Genomic DNA, 20,759 nt, shown 5'->3' with positions numbered 1-20,759 from the left:
CAACTATATTATGAAAATGAACAACGTGTCAACGATCAACGATTAGGTGAGTATTTTTGATCGTAGGTGTTACACGCACCGACGTCGCTAACGAGGCCGGTTGTGCGTCACGAATTCCGTGACCCCAACGACATCTCGGTAGCTATGTCGTTGTGTGTAAATGGGCCTTTAGTCTGAAATCATACCCTCAATACGGGTTACTTCCTTCAGTTTCAGGAGGTAGTCATCAAGGCCCTAATGTTTGTCAGTCAGGAGGGTGAGAGTCCCAGTATTTCTGAAACTGAAGGTGCCTGTATTGCACTAGGACAACATTTTCCATGTGAGATTCCCGAAACTGAGAGGAAGAAAAGGAATTCTCCAAAAGGGGAATACGAAAGGACACAATTTATATACTAGTTTGGTTGACAAAAGATAAAAAAATACACATCAATGGACACCATTGAGCTAAAGAGTTTAACCACTTCACCCCCAAGCCTGTTTTCACTTTCATGACCAGGCCAATTTTTCAATTCTAACCAGTGTCACTTTATGAGGTTATAACTCTGGAACGCTTCAACAGATCTCGGCGATTTTGAGATTGTTTTTTTTCCCATTACATAGTATACTTCATGATACTCATTGCCTAACATTCACCGCACAGTACTCAATTAAAATAGAGATGTGCATGGACCCCATTCAACAAAGTCAAATGTGAAAGGTACTTGACTTGTTGAGGTTACCACTGTTTTTCTAGTTTTCAAGGAGGTGACATTGACGAAAGATGCTCATGCTCCTCAGGTGCCAACTCTGTGATTTTAGCAGTGCACCAAATGTCTGGTGAGTGTGCTACCATGCAAGAACTGGGATGTTTTCAGCTTTCAGGAATTATTGTACAGTTGCTTGCAACATGGACCCATGCATTATCATGCAGCAACATGAGGTGATGGTCATGGATGAATGCACAACAATAGAATCAGTTTCTCATCACGGTATTTTAGTCCATTAAAATGGCATCAATAAAATGTACCTGTGCTCGTTGTCCATAACATATGCCTGCCCACACCACACCTACTTTACATCAACACAATTTTTGAAACTTTTTTTAATGGAAGTTTGAAGGATTCAAAGTTTATCAGCAATTTCTCATTTTTCCAACAAAATTTAGAAAACCATTTTTTTTATGGTCCACATCATATTTGAAGTGACTTTGAGAGGCCTAGGTGACAAAACAATACCAAAAGTGACACCATTTTAAAGACTACACCCCTCAAGTTGCTCAAAACCACATCCAAAAAGTTTATTAACCCTTTAGGTTGTTCACGTGAACTAACCCCAAATCTTTCATTTTCGCAAGGGTAACAGGAGAAAATGCACTCTATAATCTGTTGTGGAATTTCTCCCAAGTACGCAAATACTCCATAAGCTGTGGAAATCTACAGTTTGGGCGCATGGCAAGGTTTGGAAGTGAAGGAATGTCATTTGACTTTTTGAACGCAAAATTTGCTGGAAGGCAAGATCCCTAAGGCTTTCCGTAGTCCGGTGACCCGGATGTCATCATGACGACCTTAAGTCACGCTGGCAAAAAGCAGAGTACCTAGCGGCGATCGCACCAAGTGGCCTCTGATCACCAAGACATACCCATAAGTCCTTGGTGGGGAACTTCCCTGTCAGGACGTTTAGTAACGTCCTCGGTCATGAAGGGGTTAAGATAAGGGAGGTGAAAAGTAGGGGAAAGAGATGTGATTTAAAATATAACTTATTATCAATATATTAAAAATAAGAATAATATATTTCTTGTGCTCAATAAATCTTAGAATTAAAGAGTGTGAAACACTCCAGATGTAGTTGGTACAGTATTATATATATATATATATATACTGTATATAATGTATATATACATACATGTATACAGTGCGTTGCGAAAGTATTCGGCCCCCTTGAATTTTTCAACCTTTTCCCACATTTCAGGCTTCAAACATAAAGAGATAAAAATTTTAAATGTTATGGTTAAGAATAAACCACAAGTGGGACACAATTGTGAAGGTGAATAATATTTATTGCTTATTTAAATTTTTGTAAAAAATAAAAAACTGAAAATTGGGGCGTGCAATATTATTCCTTTACATTCAGTGTAGCAAACTCACTGCAGAAGTTCATTGAGGATCATTGAGGATCCAATGTTGTCCTAAATATCTGATGATGATAAATATAAGCCACCTGTGTGTAATCTAGTCTCCGTATAAATGCACCTGCTCTGTGATAGACTCGGTGTTCTTTTTAAAGTGCAGATAACATCATGAAGATGAAGAAACACAACAGGCAGGTCCGTGATACTGTTGTGGAGAAGTTTAAATCCGGATTTGGCCACAAAAAGATTTCCAAAACTTTAAACATCCCAAGAAGCACTGTGCAAGCAATCATATTGCAATGGAAGGAGTATCATACCACTGCAAATCTACCAAGACCCATCCGTCCCTCAAAAATTTCATGTCAAACAAGGAGAAGACTGATCAGAGATGCAGCCAAGAGGCCCATGATCACTCTGGATGAACTGCAGAGGTGGGAGAGTCTGTCCATAGGACAACAATTAGTCGTACACTGCACAAATCTGGCCTTTATGGAAGAGTGGCAAGAAGAAAGCCATTTCTCAAAGATATCCATAAAAAGTGTTGTTTAAAGTTTGCTACATGCCACCTGGGAGACACACCAAACATGTGGAAGAAGGTGCTCTGGTCAGATGAAACCAAAATCAAACTATTTGGGCACAATGGCAAACAATATGTTTGGCGTAAAAGCAACACCGCTCATGGTTTGGGCCTGCTTTTCTTCAGCAGGGACAGGGAAGATGGTTAAAATTGATGAGAAAATGGATGGAGCCAAATACACGACCATTTTTGAAGAAAACCTGTTGGAGTCAGCAAAAGACCTGAGACTGGGATGGAGATTTGTCTTTCAACAAGACAATGATCCAAAATATAAAGTAAAATCTAAAATGGAATGGCTCACAAATTTAAAATATCCAGGTGTTAGAATGGCCAAATCAAAGTCCAGACCTGAATCCAATCAATCGAGAATCTGTGGAAAGAGCTGAAAACTGCTGTTCACAAACGATCTGCATCCAACCTCACTGAGCCCGAGCTGTTTGCAAAGGAAGAATGGGCAAGAATTTCAGTCTCTCGATGTGTAACACTGATAGACATATACCACAAGCGACTTTCAGCTGTAATCTCAGCAAAAGGTGGCGCTACAAAGTATTAACTTAAAGGGGCCGAATAATATTGCACGCCCCAATTTTCATTTTTTTATTATTTTACAAAAATGTAAAATAAGCAATAAATATCATTCACCTTCACAATTGTGTCCCACTTGTTGATTCTTTACCATAAAATTTAAAATTTTTATGTTTATGTTTGAAGCCTGAAATGTGGGAAAAGGTTGAAAAATTCAAGGGGCCGAATACTTTCGCAAGGCACTGTATATACATTTTATTTATATACAGTATATACATATATATATATATATATATATTAATTATAGGGGATATATTAATAAAATCATTTACATCTACAATGTCATATAAATAAACTAATCTGACTACACTTTTATAAGAAAGCTAATAATTATACACAAGTTAACTCCCAAACAAATAAAAAAATTCCTGACAAATTTTGCTGTCAGTATTTCTACTTATAAAAAAAACCCTAAAGTGAGTCTATATTAATAGTTTCAACCAGTAATGCTATATTGTATCTCCAACATGAAGTAGCTTGGCTAAGATACTATCAATTGGTCACTTTTTAGAATAAGGAGATGGGTATTTCAAGGAGGCAAATAAAGAAGAAAGACACTGCTGTATTTGGATTAAGGGAATTCTATTCCGTCAGTCATTAAGTCCCCGACTTTTATCTATCTCATCAACGCACCAACAATGAAGGAGTCATCTAATCAGAATTGTCAGATGTTAAGACACCAGATAATTCCACAGTAGTGCTGTTTATGTAATTTTTATTGTGCTGTGATGTCAATGAGTCACTAAAGCTGGGTTTACACACTGCAACATCGCAAAGGACATCGCTGTAACGTCACCGGTTTTGTGACGTTATAGCGACCTCCCCAAGTCTCTGTTGAGTCGCTGGTGAGCTGTCAAACAGGCAGATCTGGCCAACGACGCAACAGCGATCCGGACCTGCAGAGCGACCTAGCTGGTTGTTGGGGACGTTGTAAAGCAGCTTTTTGAAAGGGAAGTCGCTGTAAAGTCCCCTTTACACACTGAAACTTTCTAGCGATGCATGCTGCACAGCGGGAAACAAAGGACCTAAGAATGGTCCTGAACGATTTGTAGCGATCACAACTTCACAGCAGGGGCCAGGTCGCTGATGTGTTTCACACACTGCAATGTCGCTGGGGAGGTCGCTGTAACGTCACAAAACCGGTGACGTTACAGCGATGTCGTTTGCGATGTTGCAGTGTGTAAAGCCACCTTAAGGTGCAGCTACTGTCAAACAGATCATGGGTAACATATCAGTGATCTGATAATGCAGAGAGGCACAGTGTCACCATCAGGATTGAGGGATCACTGTTACAACGCTAAAGGCCCCTTTACACACTGAGACTTTCTAGCGATCCCACCAGCGATCCCGACCTGGCTGGGATCGCTACAAAGTCTCTGGTGAACTGTCAAACAGGCAAACCTGGCCAACAACGCAGCAGCGATACGGACCTGCAGAACGACCTCGCTGGTCATTGGGGACGTTCAAAGCAGCTATTTGAAAAGGGAAGTCACTAACAAAGCCGTAACGGTGTCAAACACAACGATGCTTGCTGCGCAGCGGGAAACAAAGGACCAAAAAATGTTTCTGAGAGATGTGTAACGATCAGCGACCTCACAGCGGGGGCCAGGTCGCTGATGCGTTTCACAAACTGCAATGTCACTGGGGAGGTCGCTATTACGTCACAAAACCGGTGACATTACAGCGATATCGCTAGCGATGTTGCAGGGTGTACAGTATAAATTCTATAATGGAGAGATAGTGCTATTTGGAGAGTGTCTGCAGCAGCGGTGAGGAATTGCTGCAGTGCACTCTCTAAGGCCCTCTTCACACATTAGTGATTCTGGTACATATGATATCTGTTTTCATATGTACCGGAGACATGGACATACAGTGCTGGCCAAAAGTATTGGCACCCCTGCAATTCTGTCAGATAATACTCAGTTTCTTCTTGAAAATGATTGTAATCACAAATTCTTTGGTATTATTATCTTCATTTAATTTGTCTTCAATGAAAATAAATAAAAAAAATTGTCAGAAAGCCAAATTGGATATAATTCCTCACCAAACATAAAAAGGGGGTGGACAAAAGTATTGGCACTGTTTGAAAAATCATATGATGCTTCTCTAATTTGTGTAATTAACAGCACCTGTAACTTACCTGTGGCACCTAACAGGTGTTGGCAATAACTAAATCACACTTGCAGCCAGTTGACATGGATTAAAGTTGACTCAACCTCTGTCCTGTGTCCTTGTGTGTACCACATTGAGCATGGAGAAAAGAAAGAAGACCAAAGAACTGTCTGAGGAGTTGAGAATCCAAAATGTGAGGAAGCATGAGCAATCTCAAGGCTACAAGTCCATCTCCAAAGACCTGAAATTTCCTGTGTCTACGGTGCGCAGTGTCATCAAGAAGTTTAAAGCCCATGGCACTGTGGCTAACCCCCCTAGATGTGGAAGGAAAAGAAAAATTGACGAGAGATTTCAACGCAAGATTGTGCAGATGGTGGATAAAGAACCTCGACTAACATCCAAACAAGTTCAAGCTGCCCTACAGTCTGAGGGTACAACAGTGTCAACCCGTACTATCCGTCGGCATCTGAATGAAAAGGTACTGTATGGTAGGATACCCAGGAAGACCCCACTTACCCCCGATACATGAAAAAGCCAGGCTGGAGTTTGCCAAAACTTACCTGAGAAAGCCTAAAACGTTTTGGAAGAATGTTCTCTGGTCAGATGAGACAAAAGTAGAGCTTTTTGGGAAAAGCCATCAACATAGAGTTTACAGGAAAAAAAAAAGAGGCATTCAAAGAAAAGAACACGGTCCCTACAGTCAAACACGGAGGAGGTTCCCTGATGTTTTGGGGTTGCTTTGCTGCCTCTGGACTGCTTGACCGTGTGCATGGCTTTATGAAGTCTGAAGACTACCAACAAATTTTGCAGCATAATGTAGGGCCCAGTGTGAGAAAGCTGGGTCTTCCTCAGAGGTCATGGGTCTTCCAGCAGGACAATGACCCAAAACACACTTCAAAAAGCACTAGAAAATGGTTTGAGAGAAAGCACTAGAGACTACTAAAGTGGCCAGCAATGAGTCCAGACCTGAATCCCATAGAACACCTGTGGAGAGATCTCAAAATGGCAGTTTGGAGAAGGCACCCTTTAAATCTCAGGGACCTGGAGCAGTTTGCCAAAGAAGAATGGTCTAAAATTCCAGCAGAGCATTGTAAGAAACTCATTGATGGTTACCGGAAGCGCTTGTTCGCAGTTATTTTGGCTAAAGGTTGTGCAACCAAGTATTAGGCTAAGGGTGCCAATACTTTTGTCTGACCCATTTTTGGAGTTTTGTGTGAAATGATCAATGATTTGATTCTTGTTTCACTCTCTTTTGTGTTTTTTCATTGCAAGCAAAATAAATGAAGATAATAATATAAAGAATTTGTGATTGCAATCATTTTAAAGAAGAAACTGAGTATTATCTGACAGAATTGCAGGGGTGCCAATACTTTTGGCCAGCACTGTATGCAGACCCATTCAAATATATAGGTTTGTTAACACATCAGTGTTTTCTCATGGACGTGTGTCCGTGTGCTGCACATGCATGTCTGTGTTCCACACAGAGACAAGTCCGTTTTTCTCCGGCAGCACTGATGTGACACGTACCACACACTGATGATGTGATCAGTGTGACACATGCAGGAGAAAACATGTGTCTATGAAATAAAATTATTTTCTATACTAACTTGTTTTCAGCGCAGCGGTCTTCAGAGCTGCTGTCACTTGCTTCCAGGTCCACTCATTATGCTCGTGAATATTCACTGCACTATGGATTCGGAAGCAGCAGCAGCACTAGAGGCAGCAGCACCGGGACAGCTGCGCCAGGGACAGATGAGTAAAGAGTTCCTGCTTTCCATTAGAAAGGAGCGATCCTGATCGGCAAAGATCGGAAAATGTTAAAATCGTACAATCTTTGGCTGGATGGGGACCAGACATCCAATCATTTACCACAAAAGTCGGCGATCTTGCCAAGGATCAGTAAATAATCGGATGGCAAAAACCATCCCCTCCCAGCCCATCACAGCCATGGCTCTGATTGGCTGCAGTCAGACCACACCCCCACCCTCTGAGACAGCGTTTGTGATTGGTTAGAATCTCACATGCTGTCTATGTCCGTATAATTAATAATAATTTTCTTCATTTATATAGCGCTATTAATTCCACAGCGCTTTACATACATTGGCAACACTGTCCCCATTGGGGCTCACAATCTAGAGTCCCTATCTGTATGTCTTTGGAGTGTGGGAGGAAACCGGAGTACCCGGAGGAAACCCACGCAAACACGGGGAGAACATACAAACTCCTTGCAGATGGTGTCCTTGGTGGGACTTGAACCCAGGACCCCAGCGCTGCAAGACTGCAGTGCTAACCACTGAGCCACCGTATAATGGTGATAAATAAACAAAGCAATTGGCGTAAGGTTCCCCCCTGTATTAATACCAGTACAGATAAAGCCCACGGTTACAGGCTGCAGCCCACAACCATGCGCTTATTGTGACTGTATATCAAAATAAGAGGAATCGCATGCAGCTCTTTTATTTAAATAAATAAGTTAAAAACCCGGTGTGTGGACCCCACAATTTTGATACCCAGCCAAGATAAAGGCCGACAGTTGGGGGCTGGTATTCTCAGGTTGGGGAGACCAAGGCTTACTGGGTGGCCCCCCCCATTCTAAATATAGCAGCCTGCAGTTACCCAGTTGTCGTATCCATTAGCTGTGACGATCGCAGCGCTTTAGCTGGTTGTTGATTGCCCTGGTGTGGTGGAAATTGGATGAATAAGGAGTTCAAGCCCACCCTTTTTCACCCCTTTATTAAGCCCCAAAACACGCCTGCAGGTCCGGCATAATCCACACAAGGTCCCACAACGATTCCAACCTTACTACATTACTGAAGGCACAGCGCACAATCATGGAACATGATCGAACGCTGTGAGGTTCAGGCAGAGAATGAATTAACCGCGCAGTGACATCACTCAGGTTAGTTGGGGTCATAGCTGTGATCACAGGTAACCTGAACTCAACAAACTCTCACTGAGTTCACAGACTTGCATCTCCTGGCAGAAAAATGTTTTGTTTTTTTTTGCCAAGAGATGCATAATTTTTTATACCATATAAGTGCACCCAATCTACTCGCATGCGGTATGAAGCCCTTGTGATTTGTTTTTAATTTTCTAGGAGGTGTACTTTGTGTGCAGTAATATGGTGTAAAAATGTCAGCACCGATTCTGCATCTCTTGGCAAAAAAAACCAAAACAGTTTTGACGCCATTTTAACGCAGTTTTCTTCCAGGAGGTGCAAATTTGGTGCTGAAATGTCTGCACCAGATTTCAGCACCAAATTTGTACTTCGTGGTGGAGAACTGCACCAAAACAATGTCCAAGCCATTTGTGATTTTTTTTTTGTCAAGAGGTGCAGATTTGATGCTGAAATGTTTTCCCACCATATTCCTGCACCAAATCTACACCTACTGGCAAAAAAAGCATCACTACAGCATCATACCGCATGCGGTAGTAATGAGTTTTATTGCCGGGAGGTGTAGATTCGGTGCGTTTATATGGTGTAAAAATTTCAGCAACAAATCTGTATCTCTTGGCAAAAACCCTGTAGTTTTGAGCCTGGAGATGCAGATCTGTGAGTTTATTGAGATCATCTGAGGTCAGGTTACTATTATTTCAAATAAGTATTTTTTTTCGGTGTTTGAGTTTATTTACTTTCACTTACAGATTAGTAAATTGGGACTCGGGTCGCATATACACTCGCCATTACTAGTCTAGGGCTTAATGGCAGCTGTGGGCTGACATTAACTCCTCATTACCCCGATCGCCACAGCACCAGGGGAATCAGAATGAGCCGGGTAAAGTGCTGTCACATCTAATCCCCAACCTAAGAAAACCAGCCCCAAGCTGTATCATTTTTATTTTTTTATTTTTTTTTTTTTTGATGGCTGGGTACGAAAATTGGGGGGGGGGGGGACCACACACTTTTTTTTAAAAAAAAATTTAATATTAAAAAAACAAACAAAAAAATACCAGCAGCATGTGGCTCCTCCTATTTTGATACACAGCCACAATAAGTGCATGGCTGGGGGCTGCAGCCTGTAGATGTGGCTTTATCTGTGCTGGTATCAATACAGGGGAGGACCGCACACCAATTATTTTATTTATGTATTTATTTATCACCATTATAAAGGACACAGATAACGTGTAATTGCAAGCAATCACAGACACTGTCTCAGATGGTGGGGGCGTGGTCTAACGGTGACCAGAGTCACCGGTGGCCGGGGAAAGCCATGATTATGCATTAGAGATGATTGTCGGACCTGGAAGTAGTAGTGCAGCTGCGGGGACTATGTAAGTTTGTACAGCTTTAAACCTTATGATTTCTTTTACAGCAACCTCTACACCATTTTACAACAGATCCCTTTTGCCTCCAATTGAATTTAATGGGCTCGGCTAGGATCGATGATCCCATCAGCGATCTCAGGCAGGATTGACAATTCTGAACCGATCTCTAGTCTGTGTGCTATCACAGATAGCACATGGTGAACACTAGTCTGCCAAAATCACGGCACATGGATGGGCAATACACACATTTAACATGGCCCTGCAAAACACAAATGTTTTTCATGGACGTGTAAAGGGGGCCTTTAGGCCTCTTTCATACGTCCGTGTTTCAGGTACGTGTGACTTCCGTTTTTTCTCACAAATGCCATATGTACACATGTTATTCTATAGCCTAACTATACGGACCGCACGGAGATATGATCAGTGTGACATCACTGACACATACCAGAGAAAACAAGTCTTTGAAATAAAAATATTTGTATACTCCTGTCTCCAGTGCTGCTGTTTTCAGCGCCGCTATCACTTGCTTCCGGGCCTCAGCATTATGCTCATGAATATTCACTGTGGACCCGGAAGCAGCAGCACTGGAGACCACATCGCCGGGTACAGGTGAATATCCAGCAGTGTATGTGGTGCCATGGCAGTGACGTCATGGTTTGATTGGAGTATCCAATGAATGCAGATGACCTCCTGACATCACTGCCAAGCAACCCGCGCTACTGCGGGTCTCGCTGCAGTGACTTCACGGATTCATCAAAAATCAAAATTTATTGGGAACGCATGTGAAACCTTGAGGTCAGTGCCATGCGCACACACACACACACACACACAGCTGAGGGCACCCCTGCAGTGACCTGGGCTGAACTTCTGAGGTCATCTCAGGTCACTGCAGGGAAGCGCACACACAGTGTGTGTGCCCGCAGGGGTTGCGCTTACAGTCAATGGTTAATGTTCAGTCCTCCATTGAATGTGCCAGTGAGTATGGGATCGACTTGGGCCCACCTAATTGGATTATAGTGCATCAGGATTAAAGCTTTGACAGAAATAAATTGGAAAATAGGGTCTCTCTTCTCTTTATTCAATAATTTTCTATTTTTAGGTCTTTTCAGGTTCGCTTTTGGAGAACATCTTGGGACCTTGCAATTGATTACAGCAGATCTTTTGTATTTTTCACAAACAAACTAAATTGGTGAATGAGGGCTGGAGTCAGGTTTTTTGTTTAGTTCAAATATTATTCTACTTTCAAATATTGGCCTACTAATGGGGGAGTCTGCTGTACCTTGGATGGTTATTAAAAATAAGTAATGGGTGGGTGTCTAGCAGAGAGTTGAGGATTGCAGCCTACAACTGCTGCTGTTCCTGTGCTGGATATGAAAATTGGAGGGACCCAGGATAGAGATATAGATATAGATATATATATCTATACACACTGCAAAACAGTTGGTCAAGCTATCTATTCTCATTTTATTTGATATGTTCTTCCTTATTTTCTCTCTTTAGATCACTCTCTTACTAGATCTATCATTTTTCTGGCTTTGCACATCTTTTACACATTTAAAAAAAAAAACACAAAACAAAAACACCCCTAATTTAATTAACAGGATTTTTTTTTTTTTTTTTTTTTACTGGTACCATTCACACGGATGTCACAATTGTTCAAACATGAATGTCACAAGTATAACACAAGGATGTCACACATATGACCGTACTTGTATGGTCTTAGGGGTACTTCTCACATAGCGAGATCGCTGCTGAGTCACGGTTTTTGTGACGCACCAGTGACCTCATTAGCGATCTCGCTGTGTGTGACACTGAGCAGCGATCTGGCCCCTGCTGTGAGATCGCTGCTCGTTACACAGTGCTGCTTCACTTTTTTGACGTTGCTCTTCCGCTGGGAAGCACACATCGCTGTGTTTGACAGAGAGAGCAACGATCTGAATCTGCAGGAAGCCAGCTTCTGACAGCCTGCGGTAAGCTGTAACCAAGATAAATATCGGGTAAACAAGCGAAGCCCTTTGCTTGGTTACCCAATATTTACCTTGGTTACTAGCATCCGCCGCTCTGATGCTGTCAGTGCTGGCTCCATGCTCCCTGCACAAGTAGCCGGAGAACACATCGGGTAAATAAGCAAAGCGGTTTGCTTATTAACCCAATGTGTACTCTGGTTAGGAGTGCATGGAGCCAGCGCTAAGCGGTGTGCGCTGGTAACCAAGGTAAATATCGGGTAACCAAGTGCTTGGTTACCCGATATTTAACTTAGTTACCAAGCGCAGCATCGCTTCCACGCGTCGCTGGCGAGATCTGCCTGATTGACAGCTCACCAGCGAACCTGACCAGGTCGCTAAAGTGTGACGGTACCCTTAAGGGTGCTTTACACGCTGCGTCATCACTAGCGATCTCTTTAGCGATGTGACACACCAGATCGCAGATGCGATCTGCCGAGATCGCACATAGGTCGTTTTAATAGCGCCGGTCACATATGCTATGTGCGATCTCGGCAGATCGCATCTGCGATCTGGTGTGTCACATCGCTAAAGAGATCGCTAGTGATGACGCAGCGTGTAAAGCACCCTTTAGAGCACTGTAAAAGCCCCTTTACACACTGCAACATCGCAAACGACATCGCTATAACGTCACCGGTTTTGTGACGTAATAGTGACCTCCCCAGCGACATTGCAGTGTGTGAAACACATCAGCGACCTGGCCCCTGCTGTGAGGTTGCTGATCACTACACATCTCTCAGGACCATTCTTTGGTCCTTTGTTTCCCGCAATGCAGCATGATCGCTAGAAAGTTTCAGTGTGTAAAGGGGCCTTTACAGCGACTTCGTTAGCGACTTCCCTTTCAAAAAGCTGCTTTACAACGTCCCCAATGACTAGCTAGGTCGTTCTGCAGGTCCGTATCGCTGTTGCGTCGTTTTCCAGGTATGCCTGTTTGACAGCTCACCAGAGACTCAGACTTTGTAGCGATCCCGGGCAGGTTGGGATCGCCAGAAAGTCTCAGTGTGTAAAGGGGCCTTAACAGGGATCCCTTAAACCTGATGGTGACACTGTGCCTCTCTGCATTATCAGATCACTGATATGTTATATATGATAAGGTGGTGTCACACATAGCGACGCAGCAGCGATCAAGGCCAGCGATCTGACCTTATCAGGATCGCTGCTGCGTCGTTACATGGTCGCTGGTGAGCTGTCAAACAGGCCGATCTCACCAGTGACCAGTAGCTCAGCCAGCAGCGACGCGTGGAAGCGTAACTACGGTAATTATCGGGTAACCAAGGAAAGCACTTCTCTTGGTTACCCGATATTTACCTTAGTTACTAGCGTCCGCCGCTCTCACGCTGCCAGTGCCAGCTCCCTGTTCCCTGCACTCCTAGCCAGAGTACACATCGGGTTAATTGCCCGATACGTACTCCAGCTATGTGTGCAGGGAGCCGACACTGGCAGCGTGAGAGCGGCGGTGCTAGTAATTAAGGTAAATATCGGGTAACCAAGGAAAGGGCTTCCCTTGGTTACCCGATGTTTACCGTGGTTACAGCTTACCGCAGGCTGCCAGACGCTGGCTCCCTGCTCGCTTCAGTTCGTCGCTCTCTCGCTGTCACACACAGCGATGTGTGCTTCACAGCAGGAGAGCAATGTCCAAAAAATGAAGCAGGACATTTAGCAACAACCAGAGACCTCACAGCAGGGGCCAGGTCGTTGCTAGATGTCACACACAGCGACAGCGACGTCGCTGCTACGTCACAGAAAATGGTGACATAGCAGCAACGTCATTGTCACTGTGTGTGATACCACCTTTAAGGCCCAGTCACACACACACAACGACTTACCAGCGATCCCGAAAACGATGCGACCTGATAGGGATCGCAGGTAAGTCGCTGGGAGGTCGCAGGTGAGATGTCACAGTCAGATCTTACCAGCGATGCAGGAACAATACAGGTCACAGTAGCGACCTGTATAACGATCTAAGCAGTCACTGTGACCCTGTCACACAGTGTCAAACACAGCGATGTGTCCTGCCCAGCAGGACATAGCCTTTGAAGAAAATTGCCTAGACCATTCTGCAACGACTAGAGATCTCACAGCAGGGGCCTGATCACTGGTAGGTGTCACATAACGAGATCGCTAACGGGATCGCTACTGCGTCACGTAAACCGTGACTCAGCAGCGATCTCGCTAGCGATCGTTATGTGTGACGGTACCTTTAGGGGTGCTTCACACATAGCGAGATCGCTGCTGAGTCACGCTTTTTGTGACGCAGCAGTGACCTCATTAGCGATCTCGCTGTGTGTGACACTGAGCAGCGATCTGGCCCCTGCTGCGAGATCGCTGCTCGTTACACACAGCCCTGGTTCGTTTTCTTCAAAGGCGCTCTCCCACTGTGACACACAGATCGCTGTGTGTGACAGCGAGAGAGCGACAAATGAAGCGAGCAGGGAGCAGGAGCCGGCGTCTGGCAGCTGCGGTAAGCTGTAACCAAGATAAACATCGGGTAACCAAGGTGGTTACCCGATATTTACCTTAGTTACCAGCCTCCGCAGCTCTCTCGCTGCCTGTGCTGCCGGCTCTCTGCACATGTAGCTGCTGTACACATCGGGTTAATTAACCCGATGTGTACTGTAGCTAGGAGAGCAAGGAGCCAGCGCTAAGCAGTGTGCACGGCTCCCTGATCTCTGCACATGTAACTGCATTACACATCGGGTTAATTAACCCGATGTGTACTGTAGCTAGGAGATCAAGGAGCCAGCGCTCAGTGTGCGCGGCTCCCTGCACACACAGCTAAGCGGTGTGCGCTGGTAACTAATGTAAACATCGGGTAACCATACCCAATGTTTACCTTAGTTACCAGTGTCCGCAGCTTCCAGACGCCGGCTCCGTGCAAGCGCAGCGTCGCTTGCACGTCGCTGCTGGCTCGGGGCTGTTCACTGGTCGCTGGTGAGATCTGCCTGTTTGACAGCTCACCAGCAACCATGTAGCGATGCAGCAGCGATCCTGACCAGGTCAGATCGCTGCTGCATCGCTAAAGTGTGAAGGTACCCTTAGACAGGCAGTAGTTGCACCTCAGTGATATACTGATATCACAGAACAATACACGTAAACAGCATCTTGTATTGATCTGGCTGTCTAAACAGCTGATAATTCTGACTCTGTAGATGACTCCTTCATTGTTGGGTGATAAGATAAATGTCAGGAATTAATTCATGACAGTGAAAATCCCTTTATCCAAATACAAGTGTCTTTCTTCTTTATTTGCCTCCCTTGAAATACCCATCTCCTTATTCTAAAGGCCCAGTCACATACGACTTACCAGCGATCCCGAAAACGATGCCACCTGATAGGGATCGCAGGTAAAGCTGGTGTCACACTAAGCGACAGCGACAACGACGTCGCTGTTACGTCACCATTTTCGGTGACGTAACAGCGACCTTGTAAGTCGCTGTTATGATCGCTGCTTAGCTGTCAAACACAGCAGAAGCAGCGATCATAACGTCGCTACATGTGCAAAGAGCAGGGAGCCGCGCTTAGCGCTGGCTCCTTGCTCTCCTAGGTACAGTACACATCGGGTTAATTAACCCGATGTGTGCTGCAGCTACATGTCACAGTGCAGAGAGCAAGGAGCCGCGCACACTGCTTAGCGCTGGCTCCTTGCTCTCCTAGCTACAGTATGCATCGGGTTAATTACCAGATGCATACTGCAGCCACATGTCACAGTGCAGGAGCCGGCACTGGCAGCAAGAGCGGAGGCCGGTAACCAGCGTAAACATCGGGTAACTAGGGAAAGGCCTTCCCTTGGTTACCCGATGTTTACGCTGGTTACAGCTTACCGCAGCTGCCAGTGCCGGCTCCTGATCGCTTCATTTCGTCGCTCTCTCGCTGTCACACACAGCGATGTGTGTGTCACAGCGGGAGAGTGACGACCAAAAAATGAAGCTGGACATTCAGCAACGACCGGCGACCTCACAGCAGGGGCCAGGTCGTTGCTGGATGTCACACACAGCGACAGCGACGGGACGTCGCTGCAACGTCACAGAAAATGGTGACGTAGCAGCGACGTCGTTGTCGTCGTCGTTGTGTGATACCAGCTTAAGTTGCTAGGAAGTCGCTGGTGAGATGTCACACTAAGCGACGCTCCAGCGATCCCACCAGTAACCTGACCTGGCAGGGATCTCTGGAGCGTCGGTACACGAGTTGCTGATGAGCTGTCACACAGGCAGATCTCACCAGCAACCAATGACCAGCCCCCAGCGCCGCGTGGAAGCGATTCTGCGCTTGGTAACTAATGTAATTATCGGGTAACCAATCCGATATTTACCTTTGTTACCAGCGCACACCGCTTAGCGCTGGATCCCTGCACACCTAGCCACAGTACACATCGGGTTAATTACCCGATGTGTACTCTGCTACGTGTGCAGGCAGCAGGAGCCAGCTGCTGCGGACACTGGTAACCACGGTAAACATTGGGTAACCAAGAAGCCCTTACCTTGGTTACCCGATATTTACCTTAGTTACCAGCGTCCGCCGCTCTCACAATGTCAGTGCCGGCTCCCTGTTCCCTGCACTCCTAGCCACAGTACACATCGGGTTAATTACCTGGCAGTGTGAAAGCGGCGGACGCTGGTAACGAAGGTAAATATCAGGTAACCAAGGTAAGGGCTTCTTGGTTACCCGATGTTTACCGTGGTTACCAGCGTCCGCAGAAGCCGGCTCCTGCTGCTGCACATTTAGTTGTTGCTCTGTCGCTGTCACACACAGTGATGTGTGCTTCACAGCAGGAGAGCAACAACTAAAAAAATGGTCCAGGACATTCAGCAACAACCAGCGACCTCACAGCAGGGGCCAGGTTGTTGCTGGATGTCACACACAGCAACATCGCTAGCAACATTGCTGCTACGTCACAAAAGTTGTTCCTTAGCAGCGATGTTGCTTAGTGTGACGTGGCCTTAAGTCGTTGGGAGGTCGCAGGTGAGATGTCACACAGTCAGATCTTACCAGTGATGCAGGAACAATGCAGGTCGCAGTAGCGACCTGTATAACGATCTCAGCAGTCACTGTGACCCTGTCACACAGTGTCAAACACAGCGATGCGTCCTGCCCAGCATGTGTCCTGCATTTGAAGAAAATGGCCTGGACCATTCTGCAACGACTAGAGATCTCACAGCAGGGGCCTGATCGCTGGTAGGTGTCACACATAACAAGATCGCCAACGGGATCGCTACTGCGTCACGGAAACCGTGACTCAGCTGCAATCTTGCTAGCGATCTTGTTGTGTGACGGTACCTTAAAATGTGACCAATTGATATCATCTTAGCCAACCTACTTCATGTTGGAGATATAATGTAGCATAGGCTTGCTTAATTTTTGTAATAAACCTATTGCTGTCACAAATTTTGCTGTTAGGATTGCTAATGAATTTTTCTATTGTTTGGGAATTACCCTGTATATAATTATTAATTGCTAGTTTTAGTAAATAAGCCAGTGACATCTAGAGAGTGTATCACATTCTTTAATTCTAACATTTAATGAGCACAAGCAATTTATTCTCATTTTTAATATATGGATAATAAAAGTTATATTTTGATTGTCATTTTTTCCTCTACTTTTCCCCTCCCTTATCTTATAAAAGGACAATTTACCATTGTGAAATCTGCCATATGAAACCTGGCCTTTGCATTAAGAATTGCTCCAAAGCGTACTTGTAGAGTTGAGCGAGTACCTAACTATTCATACTTGCTATACTCATAACAAGTACTGTCTAATAATCACGTATTGTGGTGGTCCTTCATCCACACATTGATTGACCTAGCTGTGTGGCATGGCGCATTGCCCTGCTAAAAAAAACCCAGTCCTCAGAGTTGGGGAACATTGCCTGAGCCGAAGGAAGCCATTGTTTTTCCAGGATAACCTTATATGAGTCTTGATTCATACGTCCTTCACAAAGTTTAATTTAAATTTTGCAGTGGTCTCTTAATTTTTGACAGTTGTATGGAACAGAAAAGATCCCCTCCATTCACTTATCACCTGTGCTGACAAACAGATGTAAAAAGCTGATATATTCATCAGGGGACCCAAGTTAGGAATATAAAATTTACCAGGGTTCCTATTAAGAAAGTAGTTTTCACTCATTAACTCCTGAAGGACGAATCCAGTTTTGTCCCTAATGACCAGGCCATTTTTTTGCAATTCTGACCACTGTCACTTTCACAGGTTATAGCTCCGGAATGCTTCAGTGGATCCCGGTGATTCTGTGATTGCTTTTTTGTGACAGTGTAGTTCAGGATAGTTATACATTTAGGACAATATATTTTGCTTTTATTTGTGAAAAAAAAAAAAAAAAAAAAAAATAATAATAAATAAATAAAATGTTGCATTAGCACCAATTTATTCATTTTAGAAGAAGTAGCAACAAAAATTGAACACAAAGTGTGTTCCCCAGTTTCTCCTGAGCGCGGATACTCCACATGTGGTCAGAAACCTGTTTGGACAAATGGGCGGGCCCGGAACAGAAGGACCAATATTTGAATTTTGGAAAGCAAATTTGGCTGAAATAGATTGCGGGTACCATGTTCCATTAGCAGGGCCCCTCAGGTACCTAAACAGCAGAAACCCCCACAAGTGACCCCCATTTTGGAAATTAGACCCCTTAAGAATTTTATCTAGAGCTATAGTGAGCATTTTGAACCCACAGATAATTTAATATCATTAGGCCGTCATATTGAAAATTTATTTTTTTCACAAAAATATTGCTTTAGCACCAAATTTCTCACTTTTTCAAGAGGTAACAAAAAAAGTGTACCTTACAGTTTGTTACCCACTTTCTTATGAGCGCGGTGATACCCCACATGTAGTCAGAAACCTCTGTTTGGACAAATGGGAGGGCTTGGAATGGAAGGAGCAATATTTGAATTTTGGAAAAGCTGAAATAGATTGCGGACACCATGTCCTATTTGCAGGGCCCCTAAAAAGGTACCTATACAGCAGAAACCCCCACAAGTGACCTAAATTTGGAAACTAGACCCCTCAAGGATTTTATTCAGAGGTATAGTGAGCATTTTGAACCCCCAGGGGCATCACAAAAATGTTGCTCTAGCAGCAAATCTCTCACTTTTAGGCTGTGTGTCCATGATCCGGCGACAGTCTACGGAGAAGTGAGTGTTGTCCACAGAAGAACACCGCTGCCCGTGGCCACGATCCAGGTGTGGGCTGCTGCTGACTTTAGCTCTATTCTCTCCACGGAGAACTCTCCTCTCCGTAGCATAAATTGACATTCTGCAGCGCCAGATGTCAGTTTATGCTGTGGAGAAAATAAGCACAGTGGGCAGGAGAGAAAAATCCTTCCACTGCGATTGTACTGTACAACGCAGCAAAAACACAGTGTCCAAAATGCTTGAAACCCTAATCGTGGGCACGCAGCCAAAAAAACTAGGAAGGATGGATCGATGGATAGACAGACGTCAAACACATAATGTCCCACCCCCCTACATATTCTAAGCTGACACCCTTTAGTGAGTGACTTTCATGTGGCACTAAAGGGTGCCTAGCCTTGTATCAAAAAAAAAAAAAAAAAAAAAAAAAAAAAAAACACAACACAAAAAAAAAAAAAAAAAACAAACACCCTACACAAACCACATGGGGTTCCCCCATTTTTTTGAAAGCCAGCTAGGGTAAAGCAGACTGCTGTAGCCTGCAAACCACAGCTGGCAGCTTTACCCCCCAAATTGGATCACTGGCCAAGGTAAAGCGGACAGCTGTGGTCTGGTATTCTCATGATGGGGAGGGCCATAGTTATATGCCCTTCCCAGCCTAAAATAGCAGGCCGCAGCCAACCCAAAAGTTCGCCCCAGCTCATCCGGATGCCCTGGTGCGGTGGCAAACGGGGTAATAAATGTGGTTGATACCAGCTGTAATGTCACCTGGCATCAAGACCAGCAGTTTGTAATGTCACGGCGTCTATCAGATACCCGACATCAAATGGTCAGTACTAAAAAGACAAAAAAATAAAAATTTTGGGGGGGAAAAAAAGAAGGGAATTTTGTTACTTACCGTAAATTCCTTTTCTTCTAGCTCCAATTGGGAGACCCAGACGATTGGGTGTATAGCTACTGCCTCCGGAGGCCACACAAAGCACTACACTAAAAAGTGCAAGGCCCCTCCCCTTCTGGCTATACACCCCCCGTGGGATCACGGGCTGCTTCAGTTTTAGTGCAAAAGCAAGAAGGAGGAAAGCCAATAACTGGTTTAAACAAATTCAATCCGAAGTAACATCGGAGAACTGAAACCGTTCAACATGAACAACATGTGTACCCGAAAAAACCAAAAATCCCGAAGGAAACAGGGCGGGTGCTGGGTCTCCCAATTGGAGCTAGAAGAAAAGGAATTTACGGTAAGTAACAAAATTCCCTTCTTCTTCGGCGCTCCATTGGCAGACCCAGACGATTGGGACGTCCAAAAGCAGTCCCTGGGTGGGTAAAGTAATACCTCAAGTTTGAGCTGCAAAACAGCTCTCCCCTACGAGGAGGCAACCGCCGCCTGCAGGACTCTTCTACCTAGGCTGGCGTCCGCCGAAGCGTAGGTATGCACCTGATAATGTTTGGTGAAAGTGTGCAGACTCGACCAGGTAGCTGCCTGGCACACCTGTTGAGCCGTAGCCTGGTGTCGTAATGCCCAGGACGCACCCACGGCTCTGGTAGAATGGGCTTTCAGCCCTGATGGAACCGGAAGCCCAGCAGAACGGTAGGCTTCAAGAATTGGTTCCTTGATCCATCGAGCCAGGGTGGATTTGGAAGCCTGCGATCCTTTGCGCTTACCAGCGACAAGGACAAAGAGTGCATCCGAGCGGCGCAGGGGCGCCGTGCGGGAAATGTAGATTCTGAGTGCTCTCACGAGATCCAACAAATGCAAATCCTTTTCAAACCGATGAACTGGATGAGGACAAAAAGGTAAGGAGATATCCTGATTGAGATGAAAAGAGGATACCACCTTAGGGAGAAACTCCTGAACGGGGCGCAGCACTACCTTGTCCTGGTGAAAAACCAGGAAGGGAGCTTTGGATGACAGCGCTGCCAGCTCGGATACCCTCCGAAGAGACGTGACCGCTACCAGAAAGGCCACTTTC

This window comes from Anomaloglossus baeobatrachus, chromosome 2 (genome assembly GCF_048569485.1).
Source record: "Anomaloglossus baeobatrachus isolate aAnoBae1 chromosome 2, aAnoBae1.hap1, whole genome shotgun sequence".
NCBI classification, from domain to species: Eukaryota; Metazoa; Chordata; class Amphibia; order Anura; family Aromobatidae; genus Anomaloglossus; species Anomaloglossus baeobatrachus.
Note: the sequence above shows the minus strand (reverse complement) of the source record.